The 26,753-nt window shown below is 40.0% G+C and overlaps 1 long non-coding RNA gene across 2 annotated transcripts in view; it reads left to right on the top strand.

Annotated features, from left to right (window-relative positions):
• The window catches only part of LOC107309736 (uncharacterized), a 99,208-nt gene extending 96,148 nt beyond the window's left edge, over positions 1-3,060 (top strand). For both annotated transcript variants that reach the window (XR_014943527.1, XR_014943528.1), the window contains one exon: positions 2,250-3,060. This is a non-coding gene — a long non-coding RNA (uncharacterized LOC107309736). The remainder of the gene's footprint in view (positions 1-2,249) is intronic.
• Positions 3,061-26,753: the final 23,693 nt, after the last annotated feature.

The raw sequence follows: 26,753 nt of genomic DNA, 5'->3' as shown, positions 1-26,753 counted from the left end.
ATATCTGGTATTTGGGGTGTATTACAAGCTGATCATTCAAGTGGAGCCTGTGGATGAGGTCTTCTTGCTTCAGGTACAAGAGGACTTAATTATGCTTGAAGACCTTCATCCTAGTTGAGGATTTCAACCACCCAGGTACATGATAGGAAAAAAACCAGGGCAAGCTGCAAGCAATCCAGGAGACTCCTGATGTCTACTGATAATAACTTTCTGACCCTAGTATTGAACAGACAAATCAGAGGTGAAGCATTACTGGACCTTGTACTCACCAGTGAAAAAGAAATCATTAAAGAGCTTTAGATTGGAGGTAGCCTGTGATGTAGTGACAATGCCCTAGTCAAGTTTGTAATCTTATAGAACATTGGCCTGGCAAAGAGAAGTGTCAGGACCCTGAGCTTCAGGAGAGTGAACTTTGGGTTGTTTAGAGAGTTACTGGATGAGATCACCTAGGAAATCGTCCTTGAGGACAAAGGAACAAGAGATCTGTCAGCACTTCAAGGATGCCACAAGAGCTCTCTGTCCTCCAGCAGAAGAAAGAAAGCAGAGGAGGCAGGAAGGAGGCTGAGCAAGGACCTGCTGGTCAAACTGAGGGAAAAAAAGGGAAAGTGTAAGTGATGAAAGCAGGGGTGGGTGGACTAGGAAGAATATAAGAATGCTATCTTGATGTTCAGAGAGAGGATCAAGAAAGCCAAGGTGAAGGTGGAATTAAACCTGTTGAGGGATGTGAAAAGTGACACAAAGGGATTGTTTAGATACATCAGTCAGATCAGACAGGCAAAGGAGACTGTATCCTCTCTGATAAATGAGAAGGGAAAACTGGCTTCCTCAGACATGGTGAAGGGGCTGAGGTACTCAATGAGTTCTTTACTTGGGTCTTCATCGACTTCCTATGCCTCTTGTGTCTCTGCACCTCTCCTCAGGGATCAGGGGAGCAAAATCTCTCTCACTGTAAGAGCAGAGCAAGTCCAAGGTCGCCTCAGAACACATGCAAGTCTATGGGGCCAGATGGCGTCCATCCTAGAGTTCTGAAGGAACTGACTGATGTGCTTGCCAAGCTGCTCTCCATCATCTTTGAAAATCTGTGGCTACGAGGTGACGTTCCCAGTTGAAGGAAAAGGAAAACATTACTCCCAGTTTTAGGAAAGAGAGAAAGGAAGGCCTGGGGAACTACAGGTCAGTGAGCTTCACTTCTGTGCCTGGGAGTATCACAGAGCAGATCCTCCTGGAGGAGGTGTTAAGATACATGCAAGATTAGGAGGTGATCCAAGATAGCCAAAATGATTTCACAAACACCAGCAGATCAGGTCATGCCTGACCAATTTGGTGACTTTCTGACTGGTTACCGGTGCAGTTAATATAATAGAAGGAAGAGACACCATCCAGAGGGACCTGGACAAGCTTGACAAGTGAGGCCATGTGAAGTTATGGATACCCATCCCTGAAGGTGATCAAGCGCATGTTGGATGAGGCCCTGGCAACTTGATCTAGTGGTTGGTAACCCTACCTATGGCAGAGAGGTTGAAGCTCAATGATCTTTAAGGTCTTCTTCAACCTAAGTCTTTCTCTGATTCCTTCAGCGACAGAGAAATGGCTCTGTGTATTCTGCCAGGAAGCTCTTACCAAGACACAACTTGTTTAAATTACTGGAACATGAAATTCAGGTAGTCTGCCCAAGAGAACTGCTGAAGTTAGGAAAGCAAGTGAAGTCATCAGGGCTCTCAAAGCAAGCTCAAAGTGCCTGAAAAATAAAAGATCATGACACAATAAAGACTCTTAAGTAAGCATTTTCCAAGGTGTTCCCTGGCATCAAACATATATACCTGGTAATAACTGTGCAAGCCCATCAGAAAGCAAAAAGAACAATGCTACCCATAGAATCAACTTATTCCTGCTCAAAAGTAGGGTTGTCACACCCCAGGCAAATTGCAGCTTGTCCTTCAGCCCACATACTAGTACACAAGTATCTACACCAAATTCTGCTCACAACTTTCTAAAGTGTGAACTGATCTCCACGCGGACCAGGCTTGATATTTGGAGATACGTCAGTTTCATATTGAGGTAATGACTTTTCATGTTGGACAAAATTCCAAGGGGTTCACAAAGTCTTTTCTCAGGAAAATCTCTATCCTGAGATCACTAGAAATTTTAACTAAGAGGTGATTTGTGTTGCTTTATGATTTTTGGTTATTGTTATTCCATACCATAACATCATGTTAAAGCAATCTAATGAGTTAATGTTCATGTTCCAGGTACCTGTCCCAGAAGAGAAGAACTACATCCCCCAAAGGACTGCTCACTGTTCTGTTACCATTTCTGCTCAGAGGGGAGGATAAAGTCATTCAGATCTCTTGAACTCCCCCTTCCTTCTTGATCTCAGTAGCATAGGTGCTCCCTACATCGTCTTACCTCAGCATTAGAGTAAGGCCTTTGACTTTTGGACGCTCACTTTCATTTTGTATGATTTATAAGCTCCAATTCTAATTATATTGTATCATATTGTATTACAGTGTGTTATCTTGCATTCTGATATCTTATTTAGTAAATTTGTTTGTTTCTCCTCAAATCGTTGCCACTGTTTTACTTTTAGGCTCATCTCTCTACCCTTTTCCTTTTTTTCCCTTTTACCTTTCAGGGCATGGATCCAGGGGTCCCTCTGCCCCAGTAGTCACAGAACCAGGCCGAACCAGCCTGTAAGTCATTGACAGGGTAGCATAAAATCCACCATCTCTTGAAAAACAAATTAAAATATATTAGCTCCCATTGAGTTCCATTTTTTGTTTCCTTAATTTTCCTTTCCTTTGTTGCAGACCTTAACAGCAGTTTCACTATGTTACATTTTAGAGGACTGACAAAACTTATCATTGGTAAGAAGACATTCAGTTTAAAGCAGGATAAACAGTTTTGCAGAGCTGAGCTAAAAGAAGTGGCAATTAAAATGCATCTACTATGATGGAATGAACTTTATTTAAGATGTTAATAATGATATTGGAAGTCATGCATGAAGCTTTATTTCTTATGCATGGACAAACAGCAAAAATAATAAAAACTCCTTGACAAAAATATGAAATGTGACATTTGTAAGCCTGACAGAACTATGATATTGCAGACATTTTAATCCAATGACGAGAAGAAAGAAAGATATCCCTCCTCTATTGCCTATATGTCATTTGAATCATTTTAGACTAAATTTGCTTTTTCTTCTCTTAAAGGTCATTCTTTTGTAAAGCGATTTTTGTAATTGTTGTCATTTTAGATCAGTTATGTCAAATCTAGGGTGGACTAATTTTGAGAATCACTGTATTAGATGATTAGTTGATAAATTCATTTAATAACTCAGCCACTCATTCAGAGGACTGCTCTCCTGTATGGAGAACACACAAATTAAGCAGAACTTTCTATCTTTATTTGTGCAGATATCTGCATTGATATTCACTCTTAAGTCTTTAATTTGAGCAACAGATATCACTCTACCAAATCATTGTGTACTCAGATTGTTCACAGATTTTTACTACTGTTGTGTACCAGAAACAAGGCTTTCTTTGAATTGTTCTGGGAAGCTGGCAAGGACAAATGTTTCCACAAGGTTGAAATGGTCAGCTGGTCCTCTGAGCTGATTTCCTGTTTAAGCATTTAACCCACAATGCAGAAAATAGGAACTCCAGGAAGACACATCAAGAAGCCAAACAAAATTAAATCAGCTCTATTCCTGCCCAGCATGTGCTTGGCCGAGTATACTAAGTACAGCAACTCGATGTTCAGCATGAAATTTAAAATTGTTTTCTGACAGTATTCTTGCTAGATCTGAGAACAAATGGTGTTATAATCCTATCCTCGGCTCTTCTGTCAGCTCACCAGGACGTCCAGATAGGCATTTAATCTTTCTGGGGCTCAATCTACTCAGTACCATTTTTGACTGTGTGACTGTCTGCCTGTGCCCGGAGTTATCTGTGCTAAACCCTGAAAATCTCAGTTCCGGTGAGGTTTTGTATCTCTTCTAGATTAACTCCGCCCATGGTTGGTTGCCATTTGATAATCTGCCCACTGCTTTAATTGCACTGCAGTCAAGCTTCCAATATGAATACAGTGGGAAGTCTTTGCAAAATAAACATTTTTTTTTTTTCCCATATGCAAAATGTGGAATAGATATCTACTCCATTTTGAAATTTTCCAGTGAGATTTGTCAGTTTTGACCTGATTTCAAAGACAAATCTGATGGAATAGAAAGACAGAAAATAATACAGTATGTTTTTGTCAGCATGTAGAGCCTCTGTGGTGGCTGTTAGTAAGGTATTCCTTAGTGCTGTCTATATCTACCTTGAAAGGTGAATCAAATGATAACTAAAGCAGTTTGATGTTAAAAAGCAAGCCAAAACCAAAAGGCCATTTAGGAATGCAGATGTCTTGATTTTGAGAGTTTTACCATCCAAATGCACTGGACACTGGATTAGTTCTTAAATGAGTTAGGAGCTCAGTTCAGTGAACAACTTGAGCTGTAAATCAGCAAGTAATCTCACCAAAGTGAACAACACCTTTCTGCACCCACAATTATACACTAAGCCAGGCTCTTAATTCCGCCCCATCAGACTTCATTGCAACTTACCTTGGCTCCCAATTCTGTGTCCAGGCTTCCTATCAACAATCACTGTCAATCACACCACTCCAATGAATGACTTCAAGCTAATTTTATGAGCTTGGAGGTTTATTTAGCATAAATTCTGTTATTCTTCCCACTCTGCCTTTTGTTTTGGTTTCTGAGTAATGTGAGAGCATGTCAGTAATGGGTTGTGGTTTTCTTTTTTGTTTGTTTGTCTTTTGGTGTTGTTGTTTTCTTGGGGAGAGGGGAGGTTGCTTTTTTCCAGTAACCACAAGGGTTCAAATCTTACTATTTTTATTGGTGGTATTCCTTAAGAGAAAACTAGGGCTCCCATGCCATTGCTGAGTTCTAAAGGCTGGAGATTTTAAGAAAAAAAGTAAATGCCAAAAAGCTTGTGATGGGATTATGTGAGCTGACAATACAGGATGTGATTGCCCAGGAAGCAAGAGAGCTATCTCTTGGTATGAGATCAAATCCCAGTCATTAATTAGGGACTCCATATTTTCTTACTATTTATAATGGAGCTACCACAAAACTGCTCTCTGGTCTCACGAGGGCTGTTCCTGACATTTTGGACAGCTGTATTTTTAAATATATTTCTCTTTCCTTCCCTCTGCAACCTACTTTGTCCATTTCCTACACTTACTTCATGAAAACTGAAAAGTTATCAAAACTTCACCTTATGCCTTTCCATAACAACGTATTTTCATCAGACCCATAAATTCAAGGCACATCCCTCCGGACCATGAGAAGCTCTCTTGACATGCAGATTGAGTTAATTCCCTCTTTTTAGGTAGCCTTAACAATGTTAAAATGCTGCCACCTTCTGTTAGACGCTTGTGTTGCTAATAGTTTGCAAAAAAACATTCTTTCATTTCCTTCAGGCTTGTAAGTTGATTTATACTGATCCTCAGCTGCATTGGTACAATATATAACATGACAGGTTAAATGCAGTGCCTGCCAAAAAGTCTTGATAGGCTCAGCTTTCGTGCAGCGGCACTTGAAAAGACCATTACTGCTGCCATCCAACTAAAGTATGCTCAATATTTTTGACAGTGAATTATCTGAACAGCAGTTTATCTCAATGTTCACTTGGTGCTATAGCAATTTAAGGATTCAAAAAACATGAGAAGGGAAAAAAAGCAAAATCTCCTATTGTTCAAAGAGAAGAAAGTTGGAATGAGTTTTTCTGTGAATTTTAAAACAGCTCAGTATTTACTCCCAGATGCATTTCAGAGCACACTGACAGGCAGATAATTAGCATAGGTGTAGATTGCATTCCATTTTTGTCATTTGTCCTCAAGATCTTAGGATTTCAGAAGCATACCTATGGGCTGCATTCTTGTCAGAGATGGTTTGTACATCTTCTCTGGCACTTTAAAATCATATAGGTGAGTAAAAGTTGCACTGAGATTCCCATTTCCTTCCTGGAAGGCCTATGTCCTGCCCACTAAGTCACTTCAGAAGATAAAAAATCAATAGCTTTGTGGCTGCTGTTATGATAGGGCTAACAGAGAGCAACGGCCCTTGTCAAGAGAGTGTTGCTCTCACTCACTGTTTGCAGCCTCTTGCTCAGTGGAGCACTATGCATTTTTCCCTCTTCTGTTCCTGTAAACCAGAAGATGTCTCTGGGTGCAATGCCAAGATCCTCCTGCCATCATTCTCAAATATGAGTCTTGAGCTTTGATGACAGGAAGATCCTTCTGCTTACTGACGTGATCACGTACTTGCAGCTAAGTAAACTTTCCTGGCTGAAATGCATTTAATAAGGAGATAAGGATTTGAGTTGATTTCCAAACTCCTGTAAATTCCGGCAAATCATTTTGGCTGCATAGAAAAGGAATTAAGTTAACCAATAAAATCATCAGCCTGTTTTGGAATTATTCTAAGCCTATGGTGTTGATTTGTAGCTCCACAACTATCTGCTGCAATCTTGGTTATAAAATATTGTTAAAGCCTTAGAAAGAAAATGTTGCCTTTCAGGTTAAACTAAACTTATAATTTAGCTCCACATTATTTCGCTTTCCTGAAACTCCAGCTGAACCAAAAACACTCTGTTGTTTCCTACTGAGTACTGAAAAGTTCTTTAGCCAGGGGTTACCACTGATTAGCAATAAAAATACAGAAACAAAAATGTCCCGAGCAAATAACATGATACTCTCAATATCATGCTGTGCTCTCTCTGTTTGATATGCCATGGCCAAGAATAATGTTAGGAGGTACCACAAACAGCATACGGCTTGAAAGCCCATATATTGGGGACAGTGGTCTAAACCAGAAATGGGTCTGTGGACCTGTAGTGCTCCCTAAGCAGCTTCTAAGAGGTTTGGAAAATAAAAATAAGAAAGCAAACCTCATGTCAGTTGGGCTTAAATTATTCAGGCAGGATCTGCACCTCTATATTTAGGAATCTGTAAATCAAAGGAAGTTGGAGATTTGCTGGCCTGAGCTATCTGTTATGTTTAGATAGATGCCAATCACTTTGATATTTAAGCCAAGAAAGTCCAGCCTCATTTTGTGTTGGAAAGTGCTTCTTGTGGAAGGAAAGTATTTTATGAGAACTCTAACAGAGTATCTTTACACATTTATACGAGTACACTTAGGTCTGCTAACAACTGAATACTTTCTTTCCTCCACCATAAATATTACTCCAATACTATGATTGCTTTCAATTTTATTTTTAATGAAAATTTTCCTTTCTTCAGTTCACTTTGGTTTTATTTTCCTATATAGCAAGGTATAAACATCAAAAGTGAAACACAGCAAGATTTTCTGTATTGGTGGCATTGCTGTGAGGCACAGTGGAAGCACACTACAATGACCAAAATGAGAGTGTATGGTGTGAAATCCTGCAGTACAGAATGATATTGCTACATGTGAAGCACCTGAATTATTGAGGCCTATGTTAGTATTAAAGTATTCAGTGTGAACCAGGAAGGAGAACTGACAGCAGTGAACACAAGAGAAAGCAAAATTCTCTGATGACTGTTTAGAACGTTGGGTCAACAGAGACAAAAGGGCATATTTGATTCCAGGATAAGAAAAGAAAAAGAAAAAGAAAAAAAAGAAAAGAAAAGAAAAAAAGAAAAAGGAAAAGGAAAAGAGAGAGAGAGAGGAAGAAAGGAAGAAAGAAACGAAGGAAGATAGAAAGGAAGAAAGGAAGAAAGGAAGAAAGAAGAAGTGAGTCACGTTTACTTAAGCTTCAGAAATATTGTCCTGCTATGAGGATTGGAAAATGTAAAGACTTCTATCAGTCTGACCCAATTCACTAGACTTTTAGTATATTGATTTACAAAAAAGTCAGTGACCACTGTTACTTGGATGTAAAACCATCTTGACAGCCACGAGTAGCCAGGATAAAGTAGGTCACACTTTCTCCTGCTGTCTGAAGGCAGTGGCAATGCCTTGAGGGTCACTGGAGCAGAGGAGACTCTTTCTGTTGTCAGTATGTGCAAGCACAGGCTGGAGACCTGACTCAGTCGTTTCTGCCTTACACTGTGTTTACACATTCAGTGTGTCTTAGAGAAAACAGCGAATACTTCACCTCAAACCAGATTAAATTTCAAAAATGTTATTTGACACAAATCTTTCTGCAAGCTCCTATTTCTGTAAATGAGTGGAAGAAGTTCACACCCATGTCATCAAGAACAAAATTTTCTAGTCAGCGCTATCATATCAGCTTCACCTTTCAAACTCCTAGCTGTCTTATTACTTCTAAGAAAGGAGTGTAATCAAGTTACTGCAAACTACAGAACTGCTCCACAACTCAGTGTAAAAATAATGTGAGACATACCCCTGTTTTTTAGAGAAATATTGTTATTAGCTGCTGTCAGAAGGATCTCAATCTTCCTCATTCCCAAACCTATTGTGATACAGTTCCCTCTCCACATTATGAGCAATGAGACAGTTGAAGCAAGAAGTGCAACCAGGGCTTTGTGTTCACGCCAAGTCCAGAACCCAGCTTCTGGCTACCTTAGGGACACCCCATCCCCATCACCCTATTTTGGTCACCCTGCAAGTGTGCATCCAGGGCCTCGTGTTTCGATGACAGCATTGAACTCTTCCACAGGCAGATCCTCTCCCTGTGGCGTAAAGGTGTGACCAGGTAGTTGAGATCAATACCTTGACACTTCATTCTGCTGCTGCTGCTTTATCCTGCAGTGAATTGAGTTTTCCATGTTATTTGTTGTGCTCTTTCTCTTTTCTTAAAGTAGGATTTGTAGCTCATTCTGTCACCTTTCATGCATGAGGTTTTTCTTGCTGACACAGCAGCCATTAGGTACAGTTTAGCTCTTCTAACTCTGTATATCACTTCATTACAAGAGACTTCTTAGAAATTGACCTTAGCACTCTGAATAAAAACTGAACCTGGCCTTTGATTTCTGGAAGGTGTTGGGCTATGGGATGTCAAAGAATCACAGCAATGAGCTGCTATGTGATCTGCAGCTGGCTTTGCTGGGTGCCTTAAGCAGTATTGGCTCTGTTTTCTCATTTCCCGCTTGGACCCACTTTCAGTAGTGCATTTCTCAGATGCTGGAGCATGTTGCTAGAGTGTAAACATTGTAATATCAAAATCAGCTGCTCCTCCATCTGTAACTAGCATTTAAACTTCCCATGCTCTATTCACAGGAAGGAGAAACATTAACAGATTAGAGGGGCATCATTAGCAGTGCACTGCATATAAGATTATCTTACCCATTTCAGCTTGAGGAGAGCAGTGCCCCAATGGAAGTTCACTTCCTACACCCATGGCTTTTGAAGGTGGCAGCCCCCCAAGTTATCATTTCAAGTTTGGTTGCTTTAAAAGGGCACACACTGTGCTGAGTATTGATGATTGGGAAAAATATAAATCCCTGTGGCTTCAAAAGAAAATGACACAGCTTGACACCAAGTTTAACTGTGAGTACCCATGTGAGCCTCTTCTGCGGCTACCACTGCACAATCTATGTGCAGAGGGACAGAGAAGTCATGAGTATGGCCCAGGCAGCTCCTAGTCCTAAGAGGTTGCTTACAGACATCAGCCTAGTTATCAGCCCTGTGCTCTCCCAAGCATTATCTGCAAACATGGTGTGCCAGTCCTTTCCTTTACTTTTTTAAAAAGTAAAAATTAAAAAGTTAAAATTACTCATATTGATGAAGCATCAGGTTTTCTGCTAAGGAAAGTCATAGAAGTAGGTAGAGAGTTGATATCTGGAGTTTCTCTCTATACAAAATGGCATGATGAGAAACAGCAAATTCTACCCGGCACAAAATACTGCCCATTTTGACAGAAAAAAATTTGAAAAATTAAGTTATTCAGAACAATTTAAATTTCATTTTTGTTTTACATATCTGTGGTAGGAAGAGAGAGAGGGGAAAAGAAAGTTTATTTTTTCTGCTTACAAAATTAAGCATATTAAAACGTTATGAGAAGCTCTTTCATTGTTTCCCATATAAACTATTCTAATAATTTAATTTGCACAAATTTTAAAAATAGAATAATATCCTGTGGGAATACAAGAAAAGCTGTTCAGAGCAGCAGCTGTGGAGCAAGATAAACAGCATGGGAACCAAGGACACCTCTGCAAGCAGAAGAAGAGTCTCACAGCTCTGATTGGTTATGTGCCTGCATGGACAGTTGAAAAGTGTTTTGTAGAATGCTTTGTTGACATGTAAAGGTGGTTGGGAAAGTTGTAAGGGCGGATGGGAAAGTTAGAAAATAACAACTTGTGAAGGTATATAAGGGATGTGAGAACTTGTAATAAACGATTTGGATCGTTCACATCTGAGTCCGTGCCGAGTCGCTGCAATATCCTACCGAAACACTCACTTAAAAAATATTGTCTTTGTCAGTATTTCTCAATTTAATAAAATAGAGGAGGTCCTTCCAAAGAATTATCTAAAACTTTTTGCTCAAAAACTTGGATAAAAAATCTCCTTGAGGGGTCCATCCATCTATGCTTACACTTCCCTTCATCTACTATAAAAAGCAAAAGGATGCAAATACAGAAGCATATGTACTTGGCTGTAAGCTGTAATTCAGAGACCCCTATCTACCAGGTTGAGCTGCAAGTACCTGAGCTGCTTATTTGGACAGCAGTAAGGTAAATACAAAAGCAATAAGATAAAATACTGTTAGCTTTCTCCCGCTTTCACCCTATCTTTTATTGAACTGTGCTTTTCATTTTCTATTAAGGTCAACTGGGCAGGCTTTTTGGAATCCCCTATATGTTGAAATGTAAATAAAATAAAGCAAATGGGAGGGAGGTGGGAAGAGACTACTGTTCCTAATGAATACAAGTTTACACTCCAAGGCAGACCTGACAGGAACATCCCATAGGCAGGCTGGGGCACCAAGGGGGTGTTTGTAGCTCCCCAGACATCACTTGGCTTCCAGCACAGCACCAAGCATCAGCACTCTGCTTTTGCCAGGCAGCAACCCATTCCCCCATGGTTCGGCACAGAGTTCCCAGGATGCTGGCAGCAGGGATGCTCTCTTCCTCCAAGGAGCAAGGAGCAAGGAGGGGCAGACCCCCACTCTTACACACTTCCCCATCTTCCCAAGCAGCTGATGAGGGACTGCTGCCAGCATTCCCATTAGAAGTTAGAGAAAAGGTGAGTTAGTCTCATTTGACTATTGCCGTCAGGCAGCATTTGCAATTAGTCCACTTCTACTTTATTCAGGCTTTGGATGCCTTTCAGTGGCGAAAAAGGGAACACTTGAGCTCCATTGAATTGGAGCGTGGCATCTGCTGCATGCTGGGGGAGAGGCTGGGGGTCAGCGCTTGATTTTGATAAAGCGTGCCAGATTAATTGTCTTCAGTAATCCTGTTTGTCATGGTAGATGTGCAGAGGAGTCTTTGTGGCACAGGCTGACATATGGGCTGGCCGGCTGCTCGCCTATTCAGTCCCTCCCCACACATGCTCTTCACAGTTGGCCTAGTTCCCAGAGCCTTGTTCTCCGGGGAAGCTGGCCTCCTGCGCCTATTCAGCAGGCCCCCCGTGCCACAAACAGGCTCCCTAATCTGCAGGCCTGTCTGGGCCATTCAAAGCAATTGCATTATTCAGAGAGATCAAGTAAGAGGCTGAGGAGGGCGGGGGAAGCGCAAGAGGGAGAGGGAGCAGTACAATTTTGGAAAGAAATAAGAAGCCCAGTACTTCAGGCACAGCTCTTCAGGAGGCTGATTATAGTCCCTCTCCAAATCTGAATCTATCGTGAAATTATACCCTGCCTCATTTGTAAAATAGATGCTAATAAGAGGTAATTTAGACCCTGCTGATTATTAACTTCAATGGAGACGCTCTTTTTTCCCTGTGTTTTTGTTAGGAATTCTTGGATTCTCCCTCACACGCTGCACAGCAGCAGAAGATGGAACAAGAGGACAAAGAAAACTCTTCAAATAACACAGGAGCAGGTTGAGAGTGACCCCGCAGAGAATCAGTGGTCATCCAGCCAGGCAATGGAGTCTGGAACTGCTGGGGAACAAGCAGCAGCCCTGATGGCCTGAGGGCCCTTAAACACACTGCCTGCCTTCACTGCTGAGGCTGTGACACGGAGCACAGCCATCTTACAGCCTGCTACCCCAGGGAGGGAGAGAATGGGAGTTAGATGGATCTAAGCTGATGGGAAAAGGAAGCAGAAAGAAGTGGCAAGAATGAGCTGTTCCTGGGTTTCTTAAGAGCCATTTGATTATGCATTTAACTATGTGTCCATAAACATTATTTTACAAGAGCTCTTAGGATGAAAAGTCTTCATGCATGAAATGGGAACAGCTACAAGGAAATGTTGATAGTTCAGTATGTCAGCCAATACACTAATTTCTATGGGCCATAACCTGATCTATTTCAAAGCCTTTCACTGTCTTGACTAGTGCTACAGAGGAATTTTCTATGTGTGTGTGTATCAAGTAATGAGGGGGGTGGGGGAGAGAAGGAGACACTACCTCATATTCTACGTATGTTTTGTCCATGTACCCTGTACTTGGTTACTGTTCAGACAAGAAGCAGAAACAGGCAAGTTAATTCTGCTGAAAGACATGTCCTGTAAGCTAAAATACTGTGTCTTGCTCATGAATTCCCCTGAGGTGGAGTACACATAGACCAGTCACTTTCTGTACCAAAAACTGTGGTGGCATGAAATTTAATGCACATGTGCTTTATGGTCTTCTGACCCATCTTACAGTCTCCTGGTTGTGTTTTGTGTTTAAACCTGTATTTGAAGGACTACACAAACTCTTCCTACTGCAGACAGCAACGTGATGATTAACATTTGGAATCATGCCTTGCAAGAAAACCATGACATACAGGAACCTAACAGTATGTCAGATAAGAAGCATAGCTCACAAGATTAAATCATGCTTATAAGTTCAACTGTGAAGAACAATCTGATGAATTTCAGTGAGGTTCAAAGATCTTCCTTTCATATATTACACTAACTTCAGTTTTTTATGCCACTCCTGTAATGTCTTCAGGGTAATCTTGGGTTTTTCTCCAGTCCCTGTCTCCTCATGATCCCCAGCAGTTCCTCTGAATGCTGTCATCCACTATCAGCTGCTCCCAGTTGAATGTCACCTTAACATCAAGGAGGTCAGGATTTATTTCCCCCAGCTCGATACTTAACACTCAGAAGTCACCTATGTTTATGGCAATTGCCAACAAAGTACTGCTTTGCTGTTGTTTTCATATCTGCCCTGGAGATCAAATATAAGACTGCATGTAAATATAGCATCTACACCCATTTTAAGAGGTAAAATGATCTGGTTAGGAAATTAACGAGGGGAAAAATTATTCTCACGTCAAAACCCGACAAATTGCCTCTCTAACAAAAACATTGTGTGTATTTGTTCGGATACTGTCTTAGCTATTTTTGCTGCTGCTCTCACTAAGTTTCATTTCCCTTACTCTCTCACCTAATGAAGCAAATGTTGCGCAATGAAAGAAACGTAAAACAACTAACATTTATTGGGTGACTGATTCTAGGTCGGTGTGAGGTGAGAAAGTGAATTGTAAAGGGGAATAGCCTCTGCTCAGGCAAGATTTTTCCTACTGTTCTTGATAGGTGTTTGGTAATCAAAAAGGTGATTCCTGAAGCTGCTCTTCTTTCAAAATAGGCAAGTTTTTTTAATAAAGCAAACTGGAATTTCCATTGGACTGGCAACCCAAGAGTAGGTATCAGTTATGATTGCAAAATCATACTAAAATCTTTTGAGGGCTTTGGACTGTTGTTAGGCATGAGTGAAAGAGAACTGTGACATGCTCAAGTAAATAAACTCATCCTTAAATAGAGCATAATCCTCATAGGGGAAGGATAGCTGAGTTGGCATGTCTCTTCCAGATGTACAAATCTTCATCTTTTTATGGTTAGGTGAAAAAATGTATTCTTACAACCTATGTATTTGATTGATGAAAGTATCTACACAGATTTATTTTTTTCTTACTTCTGACTTCTTACGTCAGTAAGTTGGTCATGTGCAGGTTCTAGCAATGAATAGGAGCTTCCAGTATCAGCTGTGCTTGGTTCACTTGACTTTTCCCTTTTCCCTTGTTTTATCTTACCATTGACTAACATTTCTGAGGAAGGAAACACTTTGCTTTAGCAATAGTTGAAAGGAATTCAGTACTTGTTAAGAACTTAATACACAGGCATATACTCTCCAAAGATTAAAATAAAGTAAAATCAGTGATATATTTTGAATGCATTTAGTAAAATCCTTTGTTATACCTTCAAAAATGCCTGCCATGCATTTTGATGGAAGCCAAGGGCAAAATCCTGACTTAGTGCATGGCTTAGTACACTGAAAACAGTGGAAAATAGGATGAATGCATCAGTGCCTCCTAATGTGCAAATTAGAGTTGAATCTGCTTCATTAACAGGCATGAAGATGCTTTGCTGAATTGCCTTTCACTGGCATTAAGAAATTCTTGGAAGAATGTAAGTATAGAGGAGATCACCTCTCAAAACAAACTTGTTCACAGTGGGCTGTAAGAGATGTGTTTAAGTTCCAAGCATCTTAACAACACTGTGCTCCTTCAGTTATCTCTTGCGAAGTTAACTTCCTGTTCCTACAGGGAATAAAGTAAGTTCCCCATTCCTTGTGGGTACTCAGCGAAGCCAGCTATCACAACCATTCTAAAAAGGAAAAAGGTAGTTCAACAGAACCACATAACACATGTACACATTCATGGTTTATGGCACAGCCATACAGGTAGTGAATTTAAAACTGTATGATAAAAGCAGTGACAGGTCACTGAAAATACCTGGAAAATCAAAACAATATTGCAGCTTCATGACAACTGCAGCTGTAGCACATCACCAGTGAAGGCAAGGATTAGTCATTTGCATTTGAAAGTCCCCAGTGAAGACACATGTAGCCCACTCTATTAAAAATAGATTATACCTTTTATATCTTCATGAAAGAATTATAAGTGTGTACATTAATTATATATATTGTACATGTTTTCACAAGAAATAAGTGTGTAGTGGCCCAATTCTTAATTAGTATCAATCCGTATCCTTATGAGTAGTCAAGAGATTTGCTACTATTTTGTTATAGGAGCACTCACCACCACGCTTTCGGTCTATAGACTGAGTACATTTCTGTAACTTTTGGTACCACACTCTTAAGGTCTTGTATTGAGTTGGAAAACGAAACAAGGAAAGCTGAAAGCTGACAATGAGAAGAGAAAAAAGAACTCTGTGCTAAGTAGGGAATGCCCTTTTATTTGTATTACTATTGGGATCACTGAGTATCAGAGAAGCAACTTTGTATTGTTTCTGACTTTTATTAATGCTTCCTTTTTAAAGACAAAGGCATTTATCAGTAGTGAGAGCAAGCCAAACAGTGTAAGAACACACGCTTTTGACAAGTAACAGAGTTGTTCTTGCTGAGCCTTCTACCTGGTCTCTGATACTGGCAGTGGCTCCGGAGTAGCAAGTTTTACATGATGCAGAGACCAAATAAAATAATGTCTCAAAGTAAATGTCAGTCTAATGTTCTGACATGTCTTTCTGTTAATATCACTATGATGGACAAAAGAACTTCTTTAGGGTTGGTATAATATGAAAGTCTAACAAATACCCATCTAGATATCACGTTTAGAGTGCCCTGCACAACTGAAAGGAACAGCCATCATCTCCTGTGGGCAATTTGTTCTATTCCAAGACACCTGATTTCAGCTTTAATCTCTGCAATAACATTTTCCATTAGATATAGGGGGAGACAAAATGAGTGATGCTCAAAAGGCTGAATTTTGAGTATGTAATGCCTTCCTTTAGTAAGATAAGTGGAATTCATTCTTTCTTTCTTTCTTTCTTTCTTTCTTTCTTTCTTTCTTTCTTTCTTTCTTTCTTTCTTTCTTTCTTTCTTTCTTTCTTTTCGGAGGAAAATCTTTGAGAAATGGTAATTACACACTTCTGTTGTGCTGTGTTGTTATTCCCAACAAGAACTTGATATTTTCATAGATTATACAATTTCTATCATATATGTATATATACATTATATATATTATTATTATTATTTTCATAGAATTGCTTGAGCTGGAAAAGTCCTTGGAAATTACCACTTAGTTTCAATACCACTGCCACAGGAAAGGACAACTCTTACCCCACCAGGCTGCTCAAAGCCTCATCCAGACTAACCTTGAATACCTCCTGGGACAAGGCATCCACAGCTTCTCTGTGAAACCTGTTCCAGTGCCTCACCACCCTCACAGTAAAGTCCTCTGTATGAGGAGGCATCTGAATACACATCACCACAAAGTTCAAAGTACAACTGATGTATGTGTGTACAACTGATGTATGTTGCATGATAGAACCTTATTTTTTTTTTCTTTCTCTAATACTCATCCTAGTACTGGAGTAGGCAACGATCTTCACTAAGTCATAATTGTTAATTATTTACTTATTGCCTAATTATACTAATCCAAGGAACAAGGAACACTCCAGTGCATGTAGATTCTGTCTGAGCTAAAGGGAAATCACGTATAGAAAAAAAAAACAAACAACCTAGCAGTGGTAAAAGAATCTGAAAATAAGTATGTTCAGGCATTTCTGCAAAGATTTTCTTTTAGCACCTAATCCTATTCATTCTGGTTTCTCTATTTCCCTTCCCCCATCTCTCTAAAGCTTCCAACCCATGTTATCATTTCTGTGTTTGGGAAAGGGTAAGAAATAAGTCCTGCTTCTCAAAAATCCCCCTGCAATGAACTGGCTCCCTCCATCTCCTCATACTGCCCCCCCACAGACACCCCTCTCTCCCTGCACTGTGCACAATGTCCTAGTGACAGGTGGTTGCTGGTTTCTGTAATTCTGGGTACTGCTTCAGTCAGACCCAGTGGCCTGTAAAAAAAAAAAACAACAAAAACCTTAAGCTTATGAAGAGAAAAAGCGCTGGCTCTGAAAGTGCTGAGACAGACTGGTATGGGATCTCAGCACAAAAAGCATTTAGCACAAAAAGCCAAACCCAAATGAAAAGAGCTTCTGCCATGATCATCACGAGGTCCTCTGCTGCACAGATGTCTGAACTGAGCTGAAACTGATGAGCCTTTTATGGGGACCCCCGTCCCCTGTAGATATCCATGGCAAGACTCAGCTGCCTGGCTGAATTAATATTATTCCAAGGGACAAAGTATATATGACAGACATCTGACACTCAGAGAGTTAAGCTCACATGAGACTGACTGACAGAATTCCTTTTTTGTTTGTTTGTTTTTGGTTTTGATTTTGGTTCTTACTGCTAGTTACAACAGAAAGCTGATTACAGGAATGGAAAGGATTTGGGTGCTCTGTGGTAGCCGTAGGAGCAGCATCTTAGCAAGCTAATTGCTTTTAGTATACTTAAACAGGAGTCAGCTAACAAAGGTGGCCCCTGCAACTCAGTACCTACATGGATACTCTGCTATACTTCCTCACTTGTACTGATTTAGCATTCCAATTAAATAGAAATGGGAGATTGTTAACTGCTTGCTGATGTGTTTGGACTGTGATCTGTGCACAACATTTCACCTATTTACATTGTCATATGCCTATGAATTAGGCATATGATTCATATGCCTATGAATTATTACAGTCTCTTCCCACATACTACAAAATGCCTATGAATTATAAACTGGATGTGAGCTTGCAACACAATGTATCTTAGAAAGAGCTCAGCATCCTTTGGTCTTCTGCTCTCCAAGGCACAACTGATGTTTATTTTTCAGTAAGACTGAAGCACACATTTGTTTTCATTGTCTTGCTTTTAAGCACAGGACAAACATTTTGTTACATGAGTGCACCTGTACAACACCAGTTAATTTTTCTGAAGGCAGTACATATAGAAACCAAATGAGGGTAATGGAAGCTGGGATCTCAGCACCACACAAACCTTGTCTATAAATGAGAGAAGTACAAGAAAGAGTGATGTCTCTGGTTACAGCAGGTGCTGCACTTGATGAAGACAACTTTTAAGAAACACTGGACAGGAAAAATATAAAGATCCCACTGTATGTGTATTAAAATGGAAAGCCTACAGGGTTTTTATTTTAAACATCTGCTTTCCAACTCTGATATAAAAATTCTGCTTCTTAATAAATGTTCAGCACTTTAGGACACATACCTCACTGGAAGGAAGCCAAACCAAATTCCTTATTCTTCAAAAGAATGAATTAGCAAATGAAAAGCAAGCTTTTCCAACCCCTCTTTTATATGACTACAATCACTTAACATAGAACTTGGAAGCTGAAGGTCAATTCACTAATCTACTGACTCCATCACTGAAGGGTGAAATTAATTCAGGAACTGCCAGTTCCAGCACTGCATTCAGTTATAGCATCTTGAAAAAATGTATGTGATAGTCCTCTTTGTCAGCATATCTATTCTCCTTTCTAAGCCAAACAGCACATCAACAAAACAAAAGATGCACTTTACTAGCTGATAGGTTAGCTGACTATCTTTTTTGTCTGAACTATTCCCTGCTTGATCTTCAGCAGATGATGAGGTATATAAATCAGTGTCTACATGTAGAGGTGGCATGCTGTTTACACAGCAAGCTTATATTATCGTAGTAATCATATATGCGTAATAAATAAAACTGTAGCAAGTAACTAAAGATACGCTCCATTCAATGAAGTTTTTTTTGTTAAATAGTTATCAAGAGCCAGACACAATATGCAACACTCTTGTAAGCTGCACCAAAGCACTCAGTCTTGACAAAGTTAAACCTGCAAATATAAAGCATTTATCTGCTATACCAGAACTGGCCAGGCTTAGAACTTGAAAGCATGTTATATAATCCCTGAAAAAGCTACTTGCCATCTACATGGCTTCCAGTAAAGCTGCATAACCTTGCAAACACATGCTGCTTTTGCAGACAGAAACAAGGAAAATCTTAACGACGCTCGGTCCACCCAAGCAAAGCCATAGACTTTACTGTAAAGGTAGTGTGAAAACATGGAAGCAGTTGGAAAACCAGATCAATTCACCTGACCCAGCTCAAAAGGATAGGGTCAGTTTTTCACCACTGGCTTACTCCAAAGAGTGCTGCCAAATTGGTGAGACTGGTGATGCTGGTTCAGTATGGTTTGAGCTCATGCTTAATACATTGTGCAAGTGAAGCCACTGCATCCTGTAATGGTCACTTTTTGAAACTCCCTAGGTAGTCTTCTCGGGCAGTATATTTCTCAAAGAGCTTAATGAAGAGTGGAGAGTAGAAGCCCAGGAAGAAACCTAGGAGAAATACAGTAGAGTCAGTTCAGAAAATAGAAGAATGTGTTAACTCCGTACTTTCATCCTCAAATACAAAACCTGTGATGTTTTAGCCCACTACCTCCTCTAATTTGGCCATTACAACAGAAAGAACTGTAACATACAGTAGCTCTTGATTCACTGCAGAGGTTTTGTCACTGTTTAGAATTCTTCTCTGCAAATAATGCTTGAAAACGTTGGGCCAAATTTACCCCTGGATTAACTTCACTGACGTCGATGTAATTACACTAGGAATTAATTTGCCTCACTGACATCATTTTCTGGATCCTATATCTGCTTCCAACATGCAATTAGAATCCAATTTCCTCAATCTACTATACTGGAGATAGGCAGCTTGAGTTCCTTCTCAGAAATACCAGGCTAAAAAGTTGCTATTTCCTGTCATTGGGAATTGCACCCACAAGACAGCGAATATATTTAGGTTCTGGGGTTTTCCACTGCTTAGGCAGCAGGCACCTGCTTAGTAGCACTGCAGGTTTGAACCTGGACCAGGTGACCTACAGTCTTAGGTTATCATACTTTATTCCCATTTGTAGGTTTTGTTCTATTCCACCAGACAAAATACAACAAATCAAATGATTTTCTGTGAATTTACTGCAGAGATCTACATACAGTTAACATGTAGTATGTATGTATGGTAGTGCCATTACTCAGAGAACATTGACTTCCTGTATGCCACTAGAAAGAACTATGGAATCAGACAACACTGAGCAATTATTTATTATACTTTGATTTAAGGGCGAATCACTTGTCTTAACACTCACATTCAGTCACACTTGATCTGAGTACAGGTGAGCTAAATACAAGCTCTTTCAAAAGGGTATAATGTTTCTATCTGAAACTGCTGTATCAACTCAATAACTTAATTACTGAGTATTAACTCAATAATTTTTTTATACACACACACAAAAAGTACATTTCACATTAAGATAACTGTAAAATAGTACAAAAAAAAAGGATGAAAAGAATACTTTAGTAGTAGTAGTAGTAGTAGTAGTAGTAGTAGTAGTAGTAGTAGTAGTAGTAATTATTGAGAAAGCCCATAAAGACAGACAGCATTTTCCATCTGTTTCAGCAGTTCCTAGATCTGACTTCTTTCTTGGTGGTATCTTTGCTGAACCACAGCAAAATACTCCTGGTGTTAACTGTAGGAGGAGCTAGAATTGAGCTTTTGCTTATTACATCATAGCAGTTCTTGTATTTGTTTGCCAAAAGTGAAAAAATTAAGTAAACTAAAACTATTTTTCATGAAAAAAGTATTATGAGTTCGTTGCCTCTGGGTCCCATGCATAAAACTGTAGCAACCAAAAGTGAGTATACTACAAATAATAATGGTATGCACATCTGTCTGAAAGTAAAGCGTTCTATTTATTTCCATAGAAACTAGAACGGATGCAAAGAGTACAGTAAAACTATTTGATAGAGCAAATATTCAGGTACAAAACACTATTTTTCAACTCAGTCACCACCAGTTTGCCAGTTTGTGCTGATCAGCTGATTGTGATACTCTTCATTTCGTGGTGTGACAGCTGTACATGGCCACCAGGAACAGGGTTTGTCTTTCATGTCACCATCGCCACTGCTGAATGCACTACCCACTGGCTCACTGCACTCACATCCATGGTTTGGACTCCATAAATGTTTATCAAGTGCTGATTTGTGTCTGAGTGTCAATGGGTGCAATTTTTTTTTTTTTTTTCTTTTTTCATAAAGAAATTCACTGACACACTTTTCCTTCACATGCATTTCCATGTCAGATGCCACTTTGTCAGACTGTCCTTCTGCTGCCATCTGTCACACAGCAACAACATGCAATTGAATATTTGTGAGAAGGTTCAGCTTCTACTGCCATACCATTGACATCTGCCACTGGGCCAACATTATAAGGTAGGAGATACTACTTTCAGAACAACCCTTGTAATGGAATTACAGAATCATAGAATGGCCTGGGTTCGACAGGACCACAATGACCATCCAGTTTCAATCCCCCTGCTATGTGCTGCATTGCCAACCACCAGACCAGGCTGCCCAGAGCCACATCCAGCCTGGCCTTGAATGCCTCCAGGGATGAAGCATCCACAACCTCCTTGGGCAACCTGTTCCAGTGATTCACCAACCTCTGTGTGAAAAACTTCCTCCTGATACCTATCCTAAACTTCCCCTGTCTCAGTTCAAAACCACTTCCCCCTTCTCTTCCCACTATCCACCCTCATAAACGGTCATACCCTCTCTTGTTTATATGCTCCCTTCAAGTACAAGGCCACAATGAGGTCTCCCTGGAGCCTTCTCTTCTCTGAGCTAAACAAGCCCAATTCCCTCAACCTTTCCTCATAGGAGAGGTGCTCCAGTCCTCTGATCATCTTAGTGGTACTCTTCTCGATTCATTCCATGAGGTCTACATCTTTCCTGTACTGGGGGCCCCAGGCCTGGATGCAGAACTCCAGATGGGGTCTCACAAGAGCTGAGCAGAGGGGACAATCACCTTCCTCTCCCTGCTGGCCACTCCTCTTTTAATGCAGCCCAGAACATGTAATAATATATAATAATAATAATAAATTGAAATAGTATTTAATTGTAATAATATAACAATAACATAGGTGTATGATTCGTATATTTGAAGGGAAGAACTGTATGTAAGTTGGGGCAAAACTTAGAAGAAAAAGGAAATTGTAGCAATAACTGCAGAGTCAGAATAATCTATTAGACATAGTTTACACCAGACTGAGCTCTCTTTGAGAAAACACAGGGAAAGATTATTGTCACTTCTGCGAAACTACGCATGTTAAATTCAAGTCAGTGGCATGCTATTTATTGCAGCAAATTTCCCATGAGTGCAGAATGGGAAGGCCTGGATCCACAGGGAAGGGGTAGACTCCAAGAGAGCAGCTACATTCAAGGAACCACAAGAGTTCCCACCTCATGCACCAAAAAACCCAGTGACTTTGCGAAGGCACAGCTTTGCTAGCTAACTGAAATCCCCCTGTGGTATAAATTATATGAATGCTCGTGGGTGTGTTAGGCAGAAATGCTTACTCTTGCTCAAAAATTCTTAGCATATATAGGCTTATTCAGCTTCAGCTATCCTGTGGCCTTACTTTTCAGTTTTATTTCCACTTTCTTTATACGTAGGATAAGGCAGAGAGGTTCTCTGATCTACAAATCTGAAGAGAAAGCATATTCCCGAAAAACTCCCTTGCCTGGATCTCTGCCGAGGTTCAATGTAGCTACAGATAAGGGAAAATGAAGGTAAAGCACATGAGAGCAATCTGAATGGATATAATTTTCTTCATACATGATGTGCCTATTTTCCAGGCATCAAACAAAAGTTCAGATATGTCCTTCTCTTTCTTTTCCAGGTCTTTATTCCAGCTGTAAACACGTTTCACATGGGGAAGCATGGTTGGCACCAGGCCTAACCAGATCATGAAAAAATTTATACAAACTTTGGACCTGAGCAGCCTCATAATCTACTTAATCATCACAGGGGCCAGAACTAAAGCAAAATCCTTTGGCTTGCATTTTCTGGAGGTTACTCCAGGTCTCTGGCTAAAATGTATTCATTAATTTGTGTGCTGGAGTGAGCTCTCAATAACAGAAAGTATCAGCACAGAGATTTTTTAGTGCTTGGTTTCTAGCACAAAGCTACAAATGACACTAGAAAGTTATACAGGATCAGATCCATTTTCTCTGTCAAAAAGGCTCTTAACTCAGGAAAACTCCCTGGGAGTTGAGATTGCCACTCCGCAACGCTGAGAAAAAAATCAACCTCTGTAAGCAGAAAGCCATGAAGTTCTCCCCTGCCTTCTCGTCCTCTCCACTATGCCTTTTTGAGCAGCTTGTAAAATAAAGGAGACTTCTTTAGTCCTCCAGCTCGTGAAGAGTTTTCACATATGCTGTCTGCCTGAAACCACTTTTGTGTCTTAAGGGAAGAACACACAAATATATCTCCTGTTCTAATTCTGGTGCTCATTTCTTTGAATGAAAGCCCTGTAGAGTCCTGCGGAAAACATTGCTGGAACATATTGGGAAGGTAATGAATTGGGGAACTAGTTTACTAACCCCAAGCAGCAGGAGTAAATTGCTTGACTGAAAGACAGAAAGCTCCAGGAAGTGACCAGGGCAATCTCAAAGGCATTAGAAGATGAATTGATTTTTACACCATATAGAAGGCACATCTATATTTTTTAACAGCACCAGATCTTAGGGCAGATTTTGAGCCATTTTACTATTACTATACATATTACAAAGAGCAAAAGGTTGTAAGAATGATTACTAAGTTAAGAGCTGAATAGATAACACATCAAGAAAGCCTTCCTGAACTGAGATACCTTGCAGTCACCTTCTTCATGTTTCTGTACTAAAATTGGTCACTGATGTCTCACCGCCTAATATTTAGCAATTGTTGTTTAATGTTAATCATTTGTAAAACTCTCTAATATATTGCTGAAATGTGTGTAAATTAAGCTAGTTTTTGTACAAGCACATTAGAATTTGGCAGATCGTGCTAGTAATTACTCTGCCTCCCAATGAGATGCATGGATATGTTCCACTTTAACTATAGTTGACATTTGTTGAGTGCTTTGGAGATTCTGGTGATGGGGGCAAGAAGCATAAGGTTGGGGTCATTGCTTAAGGGCAGCTCCAGCGCATGCTATTTCTTTGATCACATATTTATGCTTTGAGAGAACATAAAGGAGTCTGTTCTCCTCTTGATACACATATCTAAGTGTCACTGATGCTGGAAGACTCAGATTACTCATTACAGGTTTGCACTGTAGTCCTTTTCATATTTCATATTAATTGGCTGAAGCATCACATTAGGCTGCTTTGATGCGAACACTTAAAACAAGTAGTCTGTATTCCAGCCCAGCTCCTGACTCCTTCCATGGAAGCCCTGCCTTCTGTCAACATTTTGCCTAAGAACAGGCTGAAGGATTTTCCCGTTTTCTATATTGAGAAAGCATCTATCACTGGTACTTCATGTTCAAAAGCTACCCAGGCTCTTGACATCATGAAATGTAAAGAGAGTAAGGCAGTCAAAGACAGAGTTTGTATTAATATTTTAACCAATATTCTAGGTTTTTACAAAGATAAATGCTCTGAGACAGGTTTCTGCGGTTCTATACCAGGAGAAAATACTGCTGAGGGTACGAACAGAAAAGCTGCACGCAAACCTTAGAACTCATTTTATAGACTTTTTATCTGTTAATTAAGCCAGAAATAATGGAAATAGAAAGGCAAGATTTTTTTTCCTAAAATGATGGGCTGTCAAAGGCTACTAATACAATGTCTGTGGAAATCTCAGACTGGTGCAGACTTTAACCCTCTGCTAGACTCAGGCAGAGTTGTTCACAATGACTTCTCTGCTTTGTATAATTCTGGCATAGAACAGTTTATATTTGAAGGCTTTTAAGTTTGGTTATATACTCCCACATATCATAAATACAAATATAACATAGACACTAGTATAAGATGTGATATTCACCTAATTGGCCTCGGGGCTCATTTCAACCCTTTTCACTCCCTCTTGCCCTCTCAGAGCCATTTCCTGGCTCTGCTCAATTAAGGGACAAACACACCCCTGCGCGTGTCCTAGGGGTTGTAATGAAGTCAGCTGCCCAGGCCCCATCACGCAGCTGCCCGCTGTGGCATCTGACAGCCCCTTGTCAGCTGCCTCACACAGCCACAGTCGGACAAAGGCCTCTTTGACAGACTGCCTTTCTCCGATCAATCTACACCTTCTCCTCTTGGACTTCAACATCTGCTTCAGTGTAATTCGATTTTGTATTCAGGGCAGCCTACCCCTACTGATAAATTTAATCTATCTATCTATCTGAACCTGATATCCTCATGCCACCATGGGGTAAAAAGCTGGCTGTTTAATTTCAGCTTTTGCCAGAAGTTACATGGTATCAATTGTTACTATACTGACTCTTTTTTTGGGGTGGGGGTTGTTGCTTGGGTCATTGCTTGAATAATTTAGGCTCCAGATCACAATTAGGCTGGGGAGTGGAGAGAGGAAAGAAGAAAGCCTTTTCAGATATATGTATATAACAGTAAATCAGAACATTTCCTTTGTGAATCTTAGTATTATTTTCTATAATCATTGCATTTCCCAGTAATCATGATTTATTGCTCTTCCTTCTAAGTATAGTTTCCATACAGAAGAAATCCAGCCCTGAACAAACAAACAAACAAAAACTACCATCATTAATTGTTGTAATTTTATTTTAAAGAATTTGTTCGTGTAATGCAGTTGAGAACAGGGCACATTCACACAGATTATTCAGATAATTTAGGTTAAAACAGTTTTGGGTGGAAAATAGCAAGTAGAGTCTGCTGATTCATCAGTCTCAGTCATCACCTTACCTGGCCTGGAAGGAATGATGGGTGTGAAACTAAGCTTGTAATAAATATATGTACTGAGTGCACTCTGACATGCTTTTGCTGAAGAAAAATAAAAGTATTTTCTTCCTTTTCACTATTTTCAACTTGGTGTGGTGTTCAGAAAAGGACGTTAGCATACTGAGGAACTTTCCACTCGCTTTTAAGATGTCTTGAGGAAGCTAGGAGTGGGCAGAGCAGAGAAGAGGATGGTGGTAAGGGTTAATGCTGTTGAGAGGAAGGCTTCCAGAGCTGCAGTGCAAGGTTATACTGGTGTTTTGGGTATAACTTGGGCCACAGCATAACTATTTGTCAACACAGCAAGCATCCTCTAATTTTCCTGAAATCCTAGCATCTCTTCCTGAAGATGAGTGTAGAGATATAAAAAGACAAAGGTGCCTTGCCAGCGGTTTCTCAGCCCTCTGCTCTCCTCACTGTCCTTCCAAATGCTTACAGACAGCCCTCAGGACATCTCCAGCACCATTTGTTTTCTGATTCACCACCTGACTCAGGCCCCAGAGCATCTGCAGACTCCTTTCTAAAGTGAAGGGCCGTGGTTTGAAACTTCAGACTAATTTTAACAGTTCAGTGTGAATTGATTTTCATTTTTCACTTGGATTGTTGAAATGCAAACTTTTTTTCCACTTTAATGGAAGAGAATGCTAAAGTAATAGTGTATCTATCATCTCTGAAGAAAAACACCCTTCATTTGTGTTTGAGATCTATTTACTCAGAGACTCAACTGTTATGTGCTATCTCTACAGTGCCACAACAGCAGATTGAAACTGTAGGCACTTTTAAAGGAAAAGAGGCTAGACTGCAATCTAGCTGTCCCAATTATTGACCCTGCTCAGAAACCTGAGTCCTTCACAAAAACAGAGAGAAGTGAACACTATCTGGATTTCTCTGTTTCAAAGAAACACCAGTAGAAGAGTATAAAATAGCGAAGCTAAGTGCCCTGACTTATTTATTATTATTCCACTTACTTACATTTAGTTTTTTCTTACAGTGGCGTAAAGTGGAATTAAGTCATCAGTCTTAAAGAAAATACCT

This window comes from Coturnix japonica, chromosome 2, assembly GCF_054131305.1.
Source record: "Coturnix japonica strain WE chromosome 2, WE-NBRP24, whole genome shotgun sequence".
In the NCBI taxonomy this organism is placed as follows: domain Eukaryota; kingdom Metazoa; phylum Chordata; class Aves; order Galliformes; family Phasianidae; genus Coturnix; species Coturnix japonica.
This window is presented reverse-complemented; position numbering and strand designations above follow the sequence as displayed.